Below are 16,262 nucleotides of genomic sequence, written 5' to 3'. Positions count from 1 at the left end.
GTAGGAACTCCTCCTTTTCTCCCTTATACAAAGAGGATAAGATCTTTACTAAGGCGGCGGCTGAGTCCGGCCCCTTACGACCGTGACGTGTGGCGTCCTCCTCCCCGTTGAAATCCCACATGGGGTGGCCTCTATATTGAAGCGGCTGCACCCCCGCATAATGCATGCGGCCATGACTCCGATCATGGTTAGTCCGGAATGAGCCAACAGTCTTATTCGGCCCATCAGGTAAAGGACATCTCTGTCACTTTCTCTCTGAGAGCTCCGCGGACGCCAGCTCAAGCGTTTCTTCAATGGAGCACTGTTGAACTCAGGGAGACCGACCCGGATAGGGTCCGGTAGCGGGACGTCATCTATGTAAAACCATTCCGAAGGCCAGTCCTTGGACGCCTTCTTTGGGGTTCCGGATAGGTATCCGGTCCCGGCGATGCACCATACTTCGGCTCCGCCACTTGATATATAGACCCCTTTTGAGAACGGGGCACCAGATAGAATAACCTCTTCCACAGCGCGAAATGAGTCTCAACGCCTAAAAATAGCTCGCAAAGGGCGACGAAACCCGTAATATGTAATACGGAGGCGGGCGTGAGATTGTGCAGCTGGAGGCCGTAGAACTCCAGAAGCCCGCGGAGAAATGGATGAATTGGAAACCGCAGTCCTCTTATTAGATAGGGGACGAGGAACACCCGCTCTCCTTTAGAAGGATTGGGGGTGCTCTCCGCTTGTTTTCCGCCATTATAGGTGGCGAGACCGGCTCGGACCGGGACCATGCATGCCTAAGGGAGGAATCCCTGGGCCTGAAGTGACGCTAACTTGCTATGCGGGATGGTGCAACTCTCCCAGTCCCCTGGTTTGGGACCGGAGGGGCGAGGGGAGGAGCTGCGACGGCTGGTCATGTTGGAATGGACCTTTGCTGGAAGCGCTCTGATGATAACTCGCGGAAAGGAGAAGATGTGGTCTGGACCTAAATCCCCATCCCGTCAAATAGGCGGCTCGTTTATACGGCTAGGGGTGTGGATGTAGAAACGCCTCGGCTTTTCGCATTTGTTTGAACACGTGGAAGACGGCCATTATTGGGCATGGAAGCCGAGGAGGACTACATTACAAAAATCGGACATTATTCCTGCAGGTACACAAGATTTGGAGAGGAACCCGCCTTGCAATGCCGAACAATCTGCGCGCCGGACTCATCGTCATTGAAGCCTGGTTCGGGGGCTACTGAGGGAGTCCTGGATTAGGGGGTGTTCGGGTAGCCGGACTATACCTTCGGCCGGACTCCTGGACTATGAAGATACAAGATTGAAGACTTCGTCCCGTGTCCGGATGGGACTTTCCTTGGCGTGGAAGGCAAGCTTGGCGATGCGGATATTCAAGGTCTCCCACCTTTGTAACTGACTCTGTGTAACCCTAACCCTATCCGGTGTCTATATAAACCGGAGGGTTGTAGTCCGTAGGCAATCAACTCCATACACAACAATCATACCATAGGCTAGCTTCTAGGGTTTGGCCTCCTTGATCTCGTGGTAGATCTACTCTTGTACTACCCATATCATCAATATTAATCAAGAAAGAGTAGGGTATTACCTCCATCGAGAGGGCCCGAACCTGGGTAAAACAAAGTGTCCCCTGTCTCCTGTTACCATCCGGCCTAGACGCACAGTTCGGGACCCCCTACCCGAGATCCGCCGGTTTTGACACCGACACCCCTCATCGCACACGTAACTATAATCTGAACCGTGTTTGATGTATCATTCATCGCAAACGTTTTGAATCATTTCTGACGGTTTTCATACAACACCGTTTGCGATTATTGCTTCGCACACAGTTTCTCAAAGGGTCTCTGATCGTAGTGTCGCGTTAGCAGCATCCTGAAGTAGTGTGTAACGCCTTGTACAAAGCCATGACCATACTCTGAGCAACAGAGAATAAATGAAGCGATGGGGTCCCCCGGCAAGTTGCATGCATGCATAAGCATTGCATGAGCATTGCATACTCATGTAGATAGGATCGCATCTAGCATCATTTCCATATGCATAAAACTGCAGGTTCCTACCGGGGATTCGGCCTCTTAGGGAAGCTGGAAATGTGAACCAACACTGCGATATCTGGCAAGCTAAACTGATAAGTTCTATCTCTTGTTCGTACGTGTTCTGTAAGCAAGAACTTGTGCATAAGAGAACCTCGCCGCTTTTGGAAGCTTAGGTGTTCCCATCACTTGACTCGAACGTTGATTCGGTCAGGATGGTCACAGTGGCCTTTGCTGAAAAAACATTGGCAGGGGATGGTCCCTCACCCCAATCTGTGCCTGGTAGACTCAGTTCCCCGACAACAAAATAGAGGGTATCGACAGGATAGCCTGCCGGGGAAAACTCGTCTATTTCAAAATATAGAGGCATCCCACCTCTGCATGGATAGATACATGCACGAGTCCCCGACAAGGTTCATCTTTTTCATTTAATATGCTGATCAAACAAGTACAAGCCTTACAGGACACATACATGGATTAAAGAGATTACATTATTTGAACAAAAATTTGGCGAGTTCCTGTAGATTTAAGATTGAAAAAAGATAAGTGCCCCGTAATGCCCTTGTCCCTCTCCTCCTAGGCACGACGGTAGAAAGCAAAGAGGGCAAAAGGTGCACCTGGGTAGAAGCCCAGCCTGACCCCGTTGGGCTCCAGGAGAGGTAGACTGGCAGGGACGGGAGGGCACCGGCGAACGCATTGATGGAGAGCATGGCGGAGGCGACCCGTCCACCACCACCACTAGGGCTAGCAGGACACGACAGGGCTAACAGAGGTGCAGCCCGCGAGGAAGCCTGCCGAGGTCTAACAGGAAGACTGCTGGAGGAAGCCAGGAGGCAGCATCCCCACCTCTGCATCCAACTCCCCAGCAAATAACCTTGCCAGGAAGGAGATGCAGGTGCAGATGATGGTACTGCCGCCTGATGAAGATGGTGCGGGCGACGCTCAGCGAGAGCCAGAGTCGTCACCCTCTCGGTCGTTGCCATCGTCATTACCGTCACTGTCCTCCTCATCGCTTTCGCTTGAGGAGGAGATTTCTTCATCGATCGAGCTCTCCACGCAGCACCCTAAGCAAGCTCCCGAGCACCCAAAGATCTTGACGGAAAGCAGGCCACTCTCCAATAATTTAAATTGGAGAACGTGCCCCTCCGACAAGATATGGGCTCGAGCAAACGTCTTCCAGCTGCGGCGGAGGTATATAACGTAAGGAGCAGGGAAGTCAACATCCACCTGCATACCACCATACCCACAGCCCCTCATGTGCAATCTTAGTGCACGGGGCGGTTCGAGCTCCATCACCCTTGCAAATGGGGTAGGGAGGCGGAGATGGCCGCATGGAGGCTTGTACAGCCTGATGATGAACTCCCGCAGCTGGTTTCCGACATGGCCTTCCATCGAAGGAGGAGCCTCTGGTGGGGGCGTGGACAGAGTGCCACCCCGTCCTCCTCCCCCTTGAGCGCCGGGACGACCCCGACCTCACCCCTCCCTCCTCCTCTCACGGTGGTTCCGCTGCCGCGTGGTCCGGAAGAGGGGGATACGTTGTCGAGTAGAAGCTCTCGTCGCAGTCGCCTGAGTTCCACCATGCCCTCGTCCCCTCACCATGACGAGCAAAGAAAGTTCGAGGAAGGGAAGAATGGAAATGTGCGTGAGCAAATGCACAGCTCCTGCCCCCTTTTATAGAAGGACGAGGTAGGGGTGGCCTATCACTCAGGGAGCAGCCGCCCCGCTTCCCCAATAGGGCCTCCCTGCACATTTAGCGGATCGGGAAATCAGGTGTCGGTGTCAAAGCCGGCCGATCTCGGGTAGGGAGTCTTGAACTGTGCATCTGAGGATCAAAGGTAACAGGGAACACAGGGAACACAATGTTTTACCCAGGTTCAGGCCCTCTTAATGGAGGTAAAACCCTACGTCTTGCTTGATTGTATTTGATGAGTATATGGGTTACAATAGTCAATCTACCTTGAGATCATAATGGCTAAACCCTAGATGTCTAGCCTATATGAATTTTGATGATATCTACGGACTAAACCCTCCGGTTTAATATAGACACCGGAGGGGCCTAGGGTTGTACAGAGTCGGTTTACAGAGGAAGGAAACTACACGTCGAGATGCCAACCTTGGCATCCACGCAAAGGAGAATCCCATCCGGACACGGGGGAAGACCTTCTACCTTGTATCTTCACGGACCATCAGTCTGGCCCATCACACACAGGCCAAACACCCGAGGACCCCTTAATCCAAGACTCCCTCAGTAGGCCCTGAACCAGTCTTCAATGACGATATGTCCGGCGCGCAGGTTGTCTTCGACATTGCAAGGCGGGTTCTTCCTCCGAATACTTCAAAGCAATCTTATGAATAAAAGAGATGTATCCTACTCTGTATAACAGTCACAACCCTCAACCACGAAGGCAAAATACTTAATCAAAGTAAGGTTTGTAAATTGACAACTTTTTTCGGCGAAACGCCACGTCTGGCCTCTTTATCATTTCGAACCATTTTTTGGCCTCCCGCTTCGCGTTTTGAGGTGCAACCTCTAATGTCACGTCTTGTCAAAGTAGAGATTGTGTCTGCTTGTTGCGGGATCCCCATCAATACGGGTTTCGCTAATCCAACTGTGCCATTCGCACAACCCCTTGGGAACATGCGAGTTTTAAGGCATGAGGGGGGCGCTTGATATTCACCGCCTATATAAGTCGATAAAGATCCCTTCTTTTTACCCCATGCCTTCTTCCTTCCTCTCCGTACCCATCCTCAAGCTACAGTGCCCAAGCTTTCATATTTCCCACCGCCACCAACTTCTCCAGCCATGTTCGGACCCAGCTCATAGGGCAAGAGGATGACCTCATCCGTCTTGGAGAAGGATGTCAAGGAGCTCCAGGAGGCGGGGTACCTGACTGCGGACATCGTGCACAGGCTTCCTGCCAAAAAGCAAGTCATCCCCAGTCTGGAGCCCAGCGAAAGAGTGGTTTTTATCCCCCACTTCTTCCGCGGACTAGGGTTTCCCCTCCACCCCTTTGTCCGCGGCCTCATGTTCTACTACGGGCTAGATTTCCATGATCTAGCCCCAAATTCGTTCCTCGACATCTCGGAGTTTATCATCGTGTGCGAGGCGCTTCTCCGCATTCCCCACACTTCGGCCTATAGCTCAAGGTCTTCAACGTGAAGCCGAAGGTGGTCGACGGGTAGCACACGGACTGCGGGGGTGCCATGGTGAGAAATCTCCCCAACACTACCTGGCCCAAAGGAGCCTTCATGGAGACCGTCAAGGTATGGCAGCAGGAGTGGTTCTACATCACCAAACCTCACGGTGCCGGTTGGAAGGCCACTCCTGAGTTCAGATACGGACCCCTATGCGGCTCACGTTGTGGACCAACAAGTGTCTGGACTGGGGGTCGACCGACGAAGTGATGATGCTGCAAAAGCGCGTCAAAAATATGATAGGCATGAACACCAGTCTCGCTGACGTGATTCAGGTGATGCTTTTCCACCGGACCCTCCCCTGCCAGCGCCGGCCTCTCCATATGTGGGAGTTTAATCCGGAAGGGCCGCGGACCCTGTAGCAATTCTTCAGCACAATGCACGAAGAGATCTGGAAGCTGCTCTTCAAGGCCAAAAAGACATGGCCGAAGAAGACCGACGACATCGGCCTTGACAGTGCGAATCCGGCCACTCCGGTAAGTATTTTCATTCCAAACATAACTTCGGTTCAAAAATCAAAGGGTATACTGAGTTTTGCATTCCTCATTCAGGGTTGGACAACGAAGGCGGACCAGATAAAGTGTCTGGCTCCACTACTTGAAGACCCAGTAATTCCTCTGTTAACGAGGATGCTGGTCCCGGGGCTGTATCAGGCGCCGAAAAGAAGGCCAAGAAGAAGAGCAAGGAGGCCAAGGGTGGTCTCCACCATAAAGGTACTTCACACGCTGTGTCCGGAGATACTGAAGTTCTCTCCTCCCACGAGGAAGATGAAGACGAAGAGGAGGAGGAGGCAGAAAGCAATTCTCCCCTTAAGGGGAAGAAGAAGAAATGGGCCGCCTCCATAGACCCGAAGGCGGGGGCGTCAAATAGGGGGAAGATAACCCTCTTGGATGATTCGGACACGCATGCCGAACACTCCCCCAAGAGGCACCCTAGGGAAAAGCCCATAGCCACATCGGAAGTGCCAAAGGACACCTTACCGACATTTGGTCTTTTATGATTCTAATATAACATATTATATACTGCGTTTTAGTCCAGCGCGCGACCTCCCCCAGCCATCATCATCTGAGGGGAACTCGGTGGCACCGGAGATGGTGGAGAGTAAGACACCTCCGCGAGCCTCTCCACCAACCACAGTGGATAACACTGAGGTGTTGTCTCGAAGGGCTTCTTCGGGCCACGGAGAGGTGTAGGAGGCTGCCAAGATGGTGCCAGATGGTAATGCCTCGGCTGCTGAAAACATGGGGGGCACAACCCACATGGAGACTAATGACGGGGGCCCTGACCAGTCCGGCACCCAGCCGAACACCATTCCGGAGACCCATGGGGCTCTGGAATCAAGGGAGCAACCCCCTTTGAAGGAGGGGGGAGCACCAACTACGGCGGCGACCTCCACTAATCCGGAGGCACCGAACACTCTGTTGGAGGCACTGCAACGTGCTTCCATCATGGAGGAGCACCGCACCCTGATGGGTGTGGTGATTGAGAAGGTTCAGTCCTCTAAGAGCGGGCTGAACGAAGCCTTCACCAGCGTGCTAACAAGCTTTGAGGTATGTGATGTAATATTTGGTGTAGGGTGGAACTCTAAGTGGAGATCTTTCACGAATTGGAGGGGGAATCCCCAAGAATAAGATGAACACAAGAGGGAAAACACTCAATTGACTAGATCCAATCACACATATGCTAGATCCAATCACACAAAGAGAGATACAATGATTCAAAGACAACAAAGGAAAGATACAAGGTGCTAGTTCATCCCAATCCTATGAGGAATGAGGTCTTGGTGATCCTATGATGGGGATCTATCCTCTAGGGATATTCTCCATAGGAGGTCTTGATCTATCCACTAGGGATCTTCTCCATAGGAGGTCTTGATCTCCAAGGGAGAGGTCTCTCTCTCTCAAGAGGAGGAGTGGTAGAAGGAGCAAAGCTCACATAGGTCATGTCATATCCTTTGCTAACCCTAACAAATGACCTAGGGACGAAATATATAGGTGGCTGGAGGTGAGGGACGAGTGGAGGGGCAAAAGGGGCATCTCCTGTCCAACTCGCGGGTAGGCCCGTGCGCACGGGCTAAGTCAGCCCCGTGGGTACGGGGGTCCTGTGGGCACGGGGGTCCCGTGGGCATGGGGTCATTTCGGGCCCGTGCGCACGCGGTATCCAGAAACTCTCTGGATAGGCCGTGCACACGGGGTCCAAAAGGCCCGTGCGCACGGGGTCCTCTGAACCGTGCTTCTTCTTCCATCTTCTCGCCTCCGTCTTCCTTGCGGTCTTCCCGTCCTTCTCCTTGGACTCGGCGAGCTTCCTTCTTTTGTGCGTTCTCCTCGTGGATGGTGTAGCTGTACTCTTCCGATTGGGTTCCTCCTTGAAGAACATGTAGGTCCGCTCACACCTATGCATGCACACGAGAGAGGGGTCGAGTAGTATACCATCCTCGAAGGGTACAAGTGGACACGTGTAAAGGAGACGATTCACCTTTGTAAGCATGAAGTAGATGTCACACGTGTCACTTGACGAAGTGGCTCTTGACATGGTGATGTCCATAGGATGCTCCGCATCATCTCCTCCCCCTTGGGAAAGATCCGACCTCATATCATGATCGTCATCACCATGGAAACGATTGTCGTGGACGGACTTGTAGTTGGACGGAATTAAAGACATGGCTCAATCCAAGTACTCCAAGGTGTCTCCGGAGTGGTATACATGCAAAAAGAGCAAACACAAGTGACACTCGGAAATACAATGGTTAGCGCACACAAAGCGTCCATCAAATGAGCATAAGTCCTTGCGGCAAGATTGATCGTGACAAAGCGCATGAAGCTTATCAAGATGATGTAAAATGACATGTAGAGCATTCATGGGAGGAAAAGCATTCATTGTGCACACAAATGTATTGTGAATGTGATCAATGCAACCATGGTGCAAAATGATGTCATAGTGAGACGGTTTATCAATAACATGAATATGGTAATGGATGCTCAATATGAATGAGTTATCATGCAAGTGATGGTAAGCAATATGATCATGATGTATGAATATGCCATCAAGAAAGATCACAACAAATTTGCTAATGAAATGCACAAGCTCATATATCATGGATGACATAGAAAGACAAGATGCAACAAGGCAATCGTAATATGAGTCAATCCATGCATAAGATGCAAATTTGTCATGTGTAAGATATGTCCATCGAGCATGAAATGTGTGAACAAAATCAACAAATATGGAGGTGTTGGTATACAATGCTCGATGTCATGGCATGAGTGGAGGTTCGAAGGTGCATCCAATAAGTCCGAGCGCTCCTCAACTTGAAGGTTCATGGGTTCCATCTCCAATGTCGGTCCTGCATCCAATAGATGTAACATTTAGACAAGAAGAAGGAAACAACAATGAAAGAGTGACCCATCCAATAATGCAACAAGGCAATCGTAATATGAGTCAATCCATGCATAAGATGCAAATTTGTCATGTGTAAGATATGTCCATCGAGCATGAAATGTGTGAACAAAATCAACAAATATGGAGGTGTTGGTATACAATGCTCGATGTCATGGCATGAGTGGAGGTTCGAAGGTGCATCCAATAAGTCCGAGCGCTCCTCAACTTGAAGGTTCATGGGTTCCATCTCCAATGTCGGTCCTGCATCCAATAGATGTAACATTTAGACAAGAAGAAGGAAACAACAATGAAAGAGTGACCCATCCAATATGCATATTTGAGGATGGCTCAAAGGGAAGGAGTTCACCTTTAGGAGATTCTCGCAAATGTTGGTGTTGCACATCGTGTATGCCTTCACATGATCAAATTGTCTCATGACGGTATCGCCTTGTGAATCCTTCAACATGAAATAACATGACAAACACTCGGAAAAACAAATGAGGTTAGCGGAGATGCAAAACCTATCATTCATGTGGTAAAATACCCAACAAGTGGATGCATCATGCTCATCATAAGAAAGTACAAGGGACCATTTCATAGTATGGAGGCATATGATGATGCGAGGACAACCAAATACAATAGGCTCAATCAAGCAAGCATGCATCACAAGTAAAGTGTCCAAGTCTCCATGATCAATAAGCATAGAAGCAACAATTGGAGGCAAGCGACAATGAACAAAATATATCATGTGAGAGGCATGAACATATACGTCATCAACCCAAGAAAGCAAAGAAGAATGGAACATGGGTGATGCGACAAAGCAAGCAATCATGGGAATCAAGGTAAGAAAGCTAGTATTGCGAAGATGCAACATACTAGAAAGAATCATGTCAAGTATGTCATGTGTGAAAATGGTGGGCATGAATAATGCACAAGACATATCACAAGCATGAAAGGAGGATATGAGCAAAATAGCATCAATAGCATGAGGCACATGATAAACATGGCAATAGCAACAAGGATCTCCACCAAGCATGCAAATACACATAGGAGTAACATAATTGTGAATCATGGGTAGATGCAAGAAAGGGTCACAATTGCATGGCAAAGGCATAGAAGCAAGCATAACATGCAAAGTGAACATGGTAAAATGAGCAAGAGAGTGATATATAGCCCATAGCCGTGCGAGAGCCATGTGAGAGAGATGCGCGTAGTCGTTGCACGAAAGGAACGGTGGTAAGGATAGTTAACGGGATCCCAAGTCATCTTTGCTCTCAAGAGCTCGTTTCGTCAACTCTTGGGATTGAGAGGTTGACGAGTATACGTGAGTACCTACACAAAACAAAGACAAAGGAAAAATTGTGTGTGCGTGGTAGATGTACACATCATCCATTATGATGCGCACGTGCTTGTGTTGGTTAGCACAAAATAGCCAATGCTCAAATAAATGAGATGCGTGATATAGAAACATGTCATCCATCATGATAGGTTTGTTGTTATGTATAGCATAATGGAGACTCAAATTGTGCAATGCATCATGATATATATGTAGAGCATTGTTATTCATGGAATGCATATGGTGCAAGCAATTATGAGAATCATGAAAAGTATGGAATGCATCAAAATCCCTTAATATGTATGAGGAAACTATGGGGGTCTCCTCATGAGCATTAATGGAAACATCACATGCAGAATATTGACAACATTCAAAACAATGCATATTTGGAGCAATGTGATCATGGCATGGCATAGTAGATGAATTGCGCAAATCATGTAAAGGAAGCATGGCAATATTATCACATGAAAAACAAAAGCTAATGACCATCATCTCGTCATATATGCCATAAGTGCAAATGGGATTGATTTTAATGGGGCATGCATAGTTACTATGTTGAGATTGAAAAGATGAAATATGGGAGATCTCACTCATAGCATATGACAAGGTTAATGGATTGTCAAACATGATGTGACAAAAAGAATTTTCACATGATATCCTATGTAGCATAGCATCACAACTAGGCAACTCAACATGCTCATCATCATATTTATCATAAATAGGTAAGTCATGACATGAAAAAGTCGCACTAGCATGAAGCATGGGTATAGGTGTGTCAACATCATGCAAGCAATCATTCGTAAAATAGTCCACTAGTGGGACAAGAGAAGCACCGTCACCTATGTTACCTTTGGAGCATCGCTCATGTGTTGTAGGTGAGGTGTCGAAGACCGAGTCGTGGTCATCTTCATCTTGATGGAACCATGTAGGGGGTGCATCATCGTCCACCATGGCCATCATTGTCTCCATTGGAGGCATGGACTCGTCGAGGATAGGCGTGCCGTCATGTCGGAGACCTAGCACCAAAGAAGAAAACACACTAGGAGTAGAGGGTAAGTCGTTAGAAATCAAAGTGGCCTCACATGCCGTGTCAACTACCTCACTCACTAAGTGTTGTGTCTCACGCACTCCCTCTTGGATGCTCTCACTCATATGGTTAGTGGAGTCACTCAAATGGCTCTCAACCTCACATAGGATGTGTGGCATGCTCTCATGTGTGGGGCTAGTGGTGGTCACACTCATCCTCTCATAGGAAATGCACTCAATGTCACATATGGTGGAGTCACTCATATCACTCATGGTGGGGTGGCTCTCCTCACATGGGAATTGAGGCATATCTTTATATGTGGGTGTCGGAGAGATGTAGGTGCAAATGTCTCCATGCTCAATCATGTCGTGGTCGTAGCCGTTGATGAAGGCCGAAGATGGCACATCATCACTCTCCTCCAAGACCAAAGATAAGGTCTCATGTGCGGTCTCGTAGCTTGACTCGGAGTATCAGTCCAATATGGGCGCCGTCTTCATGTTGTTGAAGAGGTTCATGCTCGTCGCCGTGGTCGAAGGAGATGGCCCTAGCTCGACCTTCTTGTCGCCATCTTGTTGTAGGAGGTCCATATGATGTGGCACCTCATAGCTCGTCTCCATGACCGAAGGGAAATTCCCATGCTCAGCCATCTTCCTTGAGGGGCTTCCAAAGATTGATGTGTCGCCCTCACGTGTAGGTGGTCGCCTTGGACTTGATGAAGTCAATGTAGGCGTACTCGTGGGAAGTAGGCGAAGATGTCGTACGTCCAAAGGCGAAGATGCCTTGATAGCACTTGGCCAAGATGCCGAAGTGGTTGTTGTAGCCGTAGCTCCATCTTGGTGGTGCTCGTCTCGCAGTCTTCTCTTATGCTCATGAAGCTTGGACTTGGCGTGAAGTAGGGCTTGTTCGGACTTGTATGTTTGCGCTTGTTGAGCATCTTCATGTTGATGATGTCGTTGTCGTGCTTGAGCTCATAGTAGATGTTGTTCGTCGTCGTTGTGCACATGATGCTTGGAGGTGTCTTGCCCTTCATGATGATGTTGGCGATGGTCGCCATGGAGATGTGGACATGGACAACTTGCGCTTGCATCTTGTTTGTGCTCCGAAGATGATCGACTTGCTCGCCGCCGCCTTGAGGATGATGAAGGCGAAGAATACTTGTAGTTGGCCACCAAGTCTCGTAGTTGATCCTTTAGCTCGCCCAACTTGGTGTCGATGTAGTCCCTTTTCCTTGCTTCGGAGTGGTGTATGTCGATGGCATGTTTGTCGAGGCACTCTCGCAAGGTAGATTGTGCGCCTTGCATTTCGTGTTGTAGTCTGAAGATGGACATTTTGGTGATGTAGTTGTTCCCGCCGTCGTTGTTGTCAAAGAATGGAGAAGAAATGCCTTGCCTATCCATCACAAGACTCGAGCAAATATGAGTGGAAGAAAGGAAAGAACTAGACCAATGTACCTTATCCAATGTTGAAGATGAATCAATGATCACTCAATAATGTATCAAGGAAATATCACAATTGGTACCGGATCTTGTCAATTCTCACACCTACACAAATAAGGCTTATGGTGGAGCTTGGTGAGGATAGTGGCACAAAAATTTGATGCAAAATGTTAGCAAGAGTCAATAATGTTGGAAAAGATGCAAAAATTCGCAAGTGAAACAAATAGACCAATAGCAATATGTGGCACACGGAAACACACACACGGATAGATAAATGGGGTCGTGCAACCAAGGAATGAGCACAAAATGTGGAATCCACGGAAAACGCTCATGTTGCACAACTCAAGAGAGATGCTAGCACGATTGCTCAATAGGAAGATACGACACTTGTGCACAACCTATAAGATGCAAAATGTATGAGCTTACTATCCCAAGTATGCTATATATATGATGTTCTCGTTGTTCTTATCAATATGATCCAAGATGATCGGATATGACAATCTTATGTGCAATGTGGTATGATGCTATGGCACTTGCTTACAAGCTCTTTGCTCTTTCTCTTCTTTTTCTTAAAAGCTTATTTTTTTATATGGACACTATGCGAAATGCACAAACCAATATAGCAATTGTGTATATGCGGGAACAATCTTGTGACACAAGAGATGATGTGATACCAATATGATATGGTATGTATGCAATGGGAGGTGTAGATCACTAATGTGCACAAGTAACGTTGCCGACAATACTCAAATGGCTAGTCTCGATAGGCAAGTGACGCAAAAGGGCTAGGGATTATCAATGCAATTGCAAGGGGAAAGTACAATGGTGTCGTCTAGGTTACCGTCCTTGAAGATGATGAGTGGCGGTGTTCTTGATGTAGATGCCAAGATGATGGAGACTCGTCCCTAAGTAGCCAAAACACCTAAGGAAACGGAAAAACCGCGAACACAAAATCTCACGGACAAATGTCAAATGGTGGTAGCGGAGATGGCAATGTGGAAGTGGTGGTGATGGATGATGAAGAAGGAACCATCCCTAAGTAGCTGAAACATCTTAGGAGACTCAAGTCACCACTCAAACAACCACAAATGCTAAATGGAGCAAAATGGGTTAGGTTGCGGAAGGCTATGTTGGGTTTTGCGGATGATATGGTGGAAGGCCTAGTTAAAGAAGCCAAAATTTCAAAACTTTTATGGAGTCAAATGGTGTTGGATCCTATCTAGGTGGATGGGGGATGTCAATAGCTACTCAACGAGCTAAAGAACACGAAAATCGGACTCCGGATGTTGATGTTATGGGCAAAACGGTGAAGCACTCGTGGCTGTCTTGGGGGGGGGGGTCGTGTGCACAGGGGTAGCAGCCCGTGGTCACGGGGTCCCGTGCGCACGGTACAAGTCCGTGGGCACGGGGTGTCCAGAGAGTTTTCGGGGGCCCGTGCGCACGGGGTCTGGGTCCATGGGCACGGGATGGGCGGAAATTTTGCGATTTCATGGCGGAAAATGGAGATTTCTTGGGCAAAATTGGGGAGATTTTGGGGATGGAAGGTAGGGGAAGGTGGAGGAAAGCTAGATCCACTTGAAACCAAGAAAATCCATGGATCAAATCCAACAAAACATCATCAAAACCAACAAATCACAAAAAAAATTGGGCTATTTTTGGTGGGGATTTTCGAAATTGGGAAAGAACACAACAAAACTAGGCTAGAAAACAAAGAGGGGGGCTCCAATTTCGTGAGAAACCATGGCTCATGATACAAAAATGGTGTAGGGTGGAACCCTAAGTGGAGATCTTTCACGAATTGGAGGGGGAATCCCCAAGAATAAGATTAACACAAGAGGGAAAACACTCAATTGACTAGATCCAATCACACATATGCTAGATCCAATCACACAAAGAGAGATACAATGATTCAAAGACAACAAATGAAAGATACAAGGTGCTAGTTCATCCCAATCCTATGAGGAATGAGGTCTTGGTGATCCTATGATGGGGATTTATCCACTAGGGATCTTCTCCATAGGAGGTCTTGATCTATCCACTAGGGATCTTCTCCATAGGAGGTCTTGATCTCCAAGGGAGAGGTCTCTTTCTCTCTCTCAAGAGGAGGAGTGGTACAAGGAGCAAAGCTCACATAGATCATGTCATATCCTTTGCTAACCCTAACAAATGACCTAGGGACGAAATATATAGGTGGCTGGAGGTGAGGGACGAGTGGAGGGGCAAAAGGGGCATCTCCCGGCCAACTCGCAGGTAGGCCTATGCGCATGGGCTAAGTCAGCCTCGTGGGCAAGGGCGGTCCCGTGTGCACGGGGTCTCTTGGGGCCAGTGCGCACGGGGTATCCAGAAACTCTCTGGATAGGCCGTGCGCACGGGGTCCAAAAGGCCCGTGCGCACGGGGTCCTCTGTACTGTGCTTCTTCTTCCATCTTCTCGCCTCCGTCTTCCTTGTGGTCTTCCCGTCCTTCTCATTGGACTTGGAGAGCTTCCTTCTTTCGTGCGTTCTCCTCGTGGATGGTGTAGTTGTACTCTTCCGATTGGGTTCCTCCTCGAAGAACGTGTAGCTCCGCTCACACCTATGCATGCAAACGAGAGAGGGGTCAAGTAGTATACCATCCTCGAAGGGTACAAGTGGACACGTGTAAATGAGACGATTCACCTTTGTAAGCATGAAGTAGATGTCACACGCTAAGGAAAGTCGCTTCCGGACACGGGACGAAGTCTTCAGTCGTGCATCTTCATAGTCCTGGAGTCCGGCCAAAGGTATAGTCTGTCCATCCGGACACCCCCCTAATCCAGGACTCCCTCAGTAGCCCCTGAACCAGGCTTCAATGACGACGAGTCTGGCGCGCAGATTGTCTTCGGCATTGCAAGGCGGGTTCCTCCTCCAAGTACTTCATAGAAGATTTTGAACTCTAAGGTAGTGTCCGGCTCTGCAAAATAAGTTTCCACATATTGCCATAGAGAGAATAATATTTACACAAATCTAATCTGCTGACGTATTCCGTAGCGTGACATCACACCACGGCCAAGTCTTTATTCGAATCGTTTTATTGTCCCACCTCAGCGCGTTTAGCGAGGCGGTTTCCTCGGCACGTCTTGTTAAAGCAGAGATCGTGTCCCCTTATTCCGGGATTCTCATCAATACTGGTGTGGGTAACCCAACTGCACCATTGACTACGGCGCTTGGGAGATAAGCGAGTTTTACCAGGCTGGTGGGGGCGCATAGTCGCGTCCGCCCATATAAGGGGATAAGGACCCACCTTTTCATCCACGCCTTCTTCCTCCTTTGCCTATCCATTTTCGCGCACTCGAGCTCTAGCACCCAAGTCCGCACACCCCACCTCAACCTTCTCCAGCCATGTCCGGAGCGGGAGGCAAGTGGATGGTCTCCTCCATCACGGAGGGACACATCAAAAAACTGAGGAAGGCCGGATACTTGTCTAACGACATTGCACACCGGCTTCCCGAAGAGGGGAAACTCATCCCCACCCCCAGTCCCCATGAGAGGGTGGTGTTCCTCCCCCATTTCCTCCGCGGACTGGGCTTCCCTCTCCACCCATTTGTCCGGGGGCTCATGTTCTACTATGGCCTGGATTTCCATGATCTGGCCCCGAACTTTGTCCTCAATATCTCTGCGTTTATCGTCATGTGCGAGGCTTTCTTCTGCATCCACCCCCATTTCGGCCTATGGCTCAAGACTTTCAATGTCAAGCCGAAGGTGGTGCGCGGCACTCGGGTGGAGTGTGGAGGCGCCATGGTGGGCAAGATGCCCAACGTCCTATGGCCCGAGGGCTCCTTCGTGGAGTCCCTAAAGGGGTGGCAATCGGAGTGGTATTACATCACCGATCCGCGCGACCCTGAATGG

This window comes from Triticum urartu, chromosome 2A (assembly GCF_056163025.1).
Source record: "Triticum urartu cultivar PI428250 chromosome 2A, HENAU_Tu73, whole genome shotgun sequence".
NCBI lineage: Eukaryota > Viridiplantae > Streptophyta > Magnoliopsida > Poales > Poaceae > Triticum > Triticum urartu.
This window is presented reverse-complemented; position numbering follows the sequence as displayed.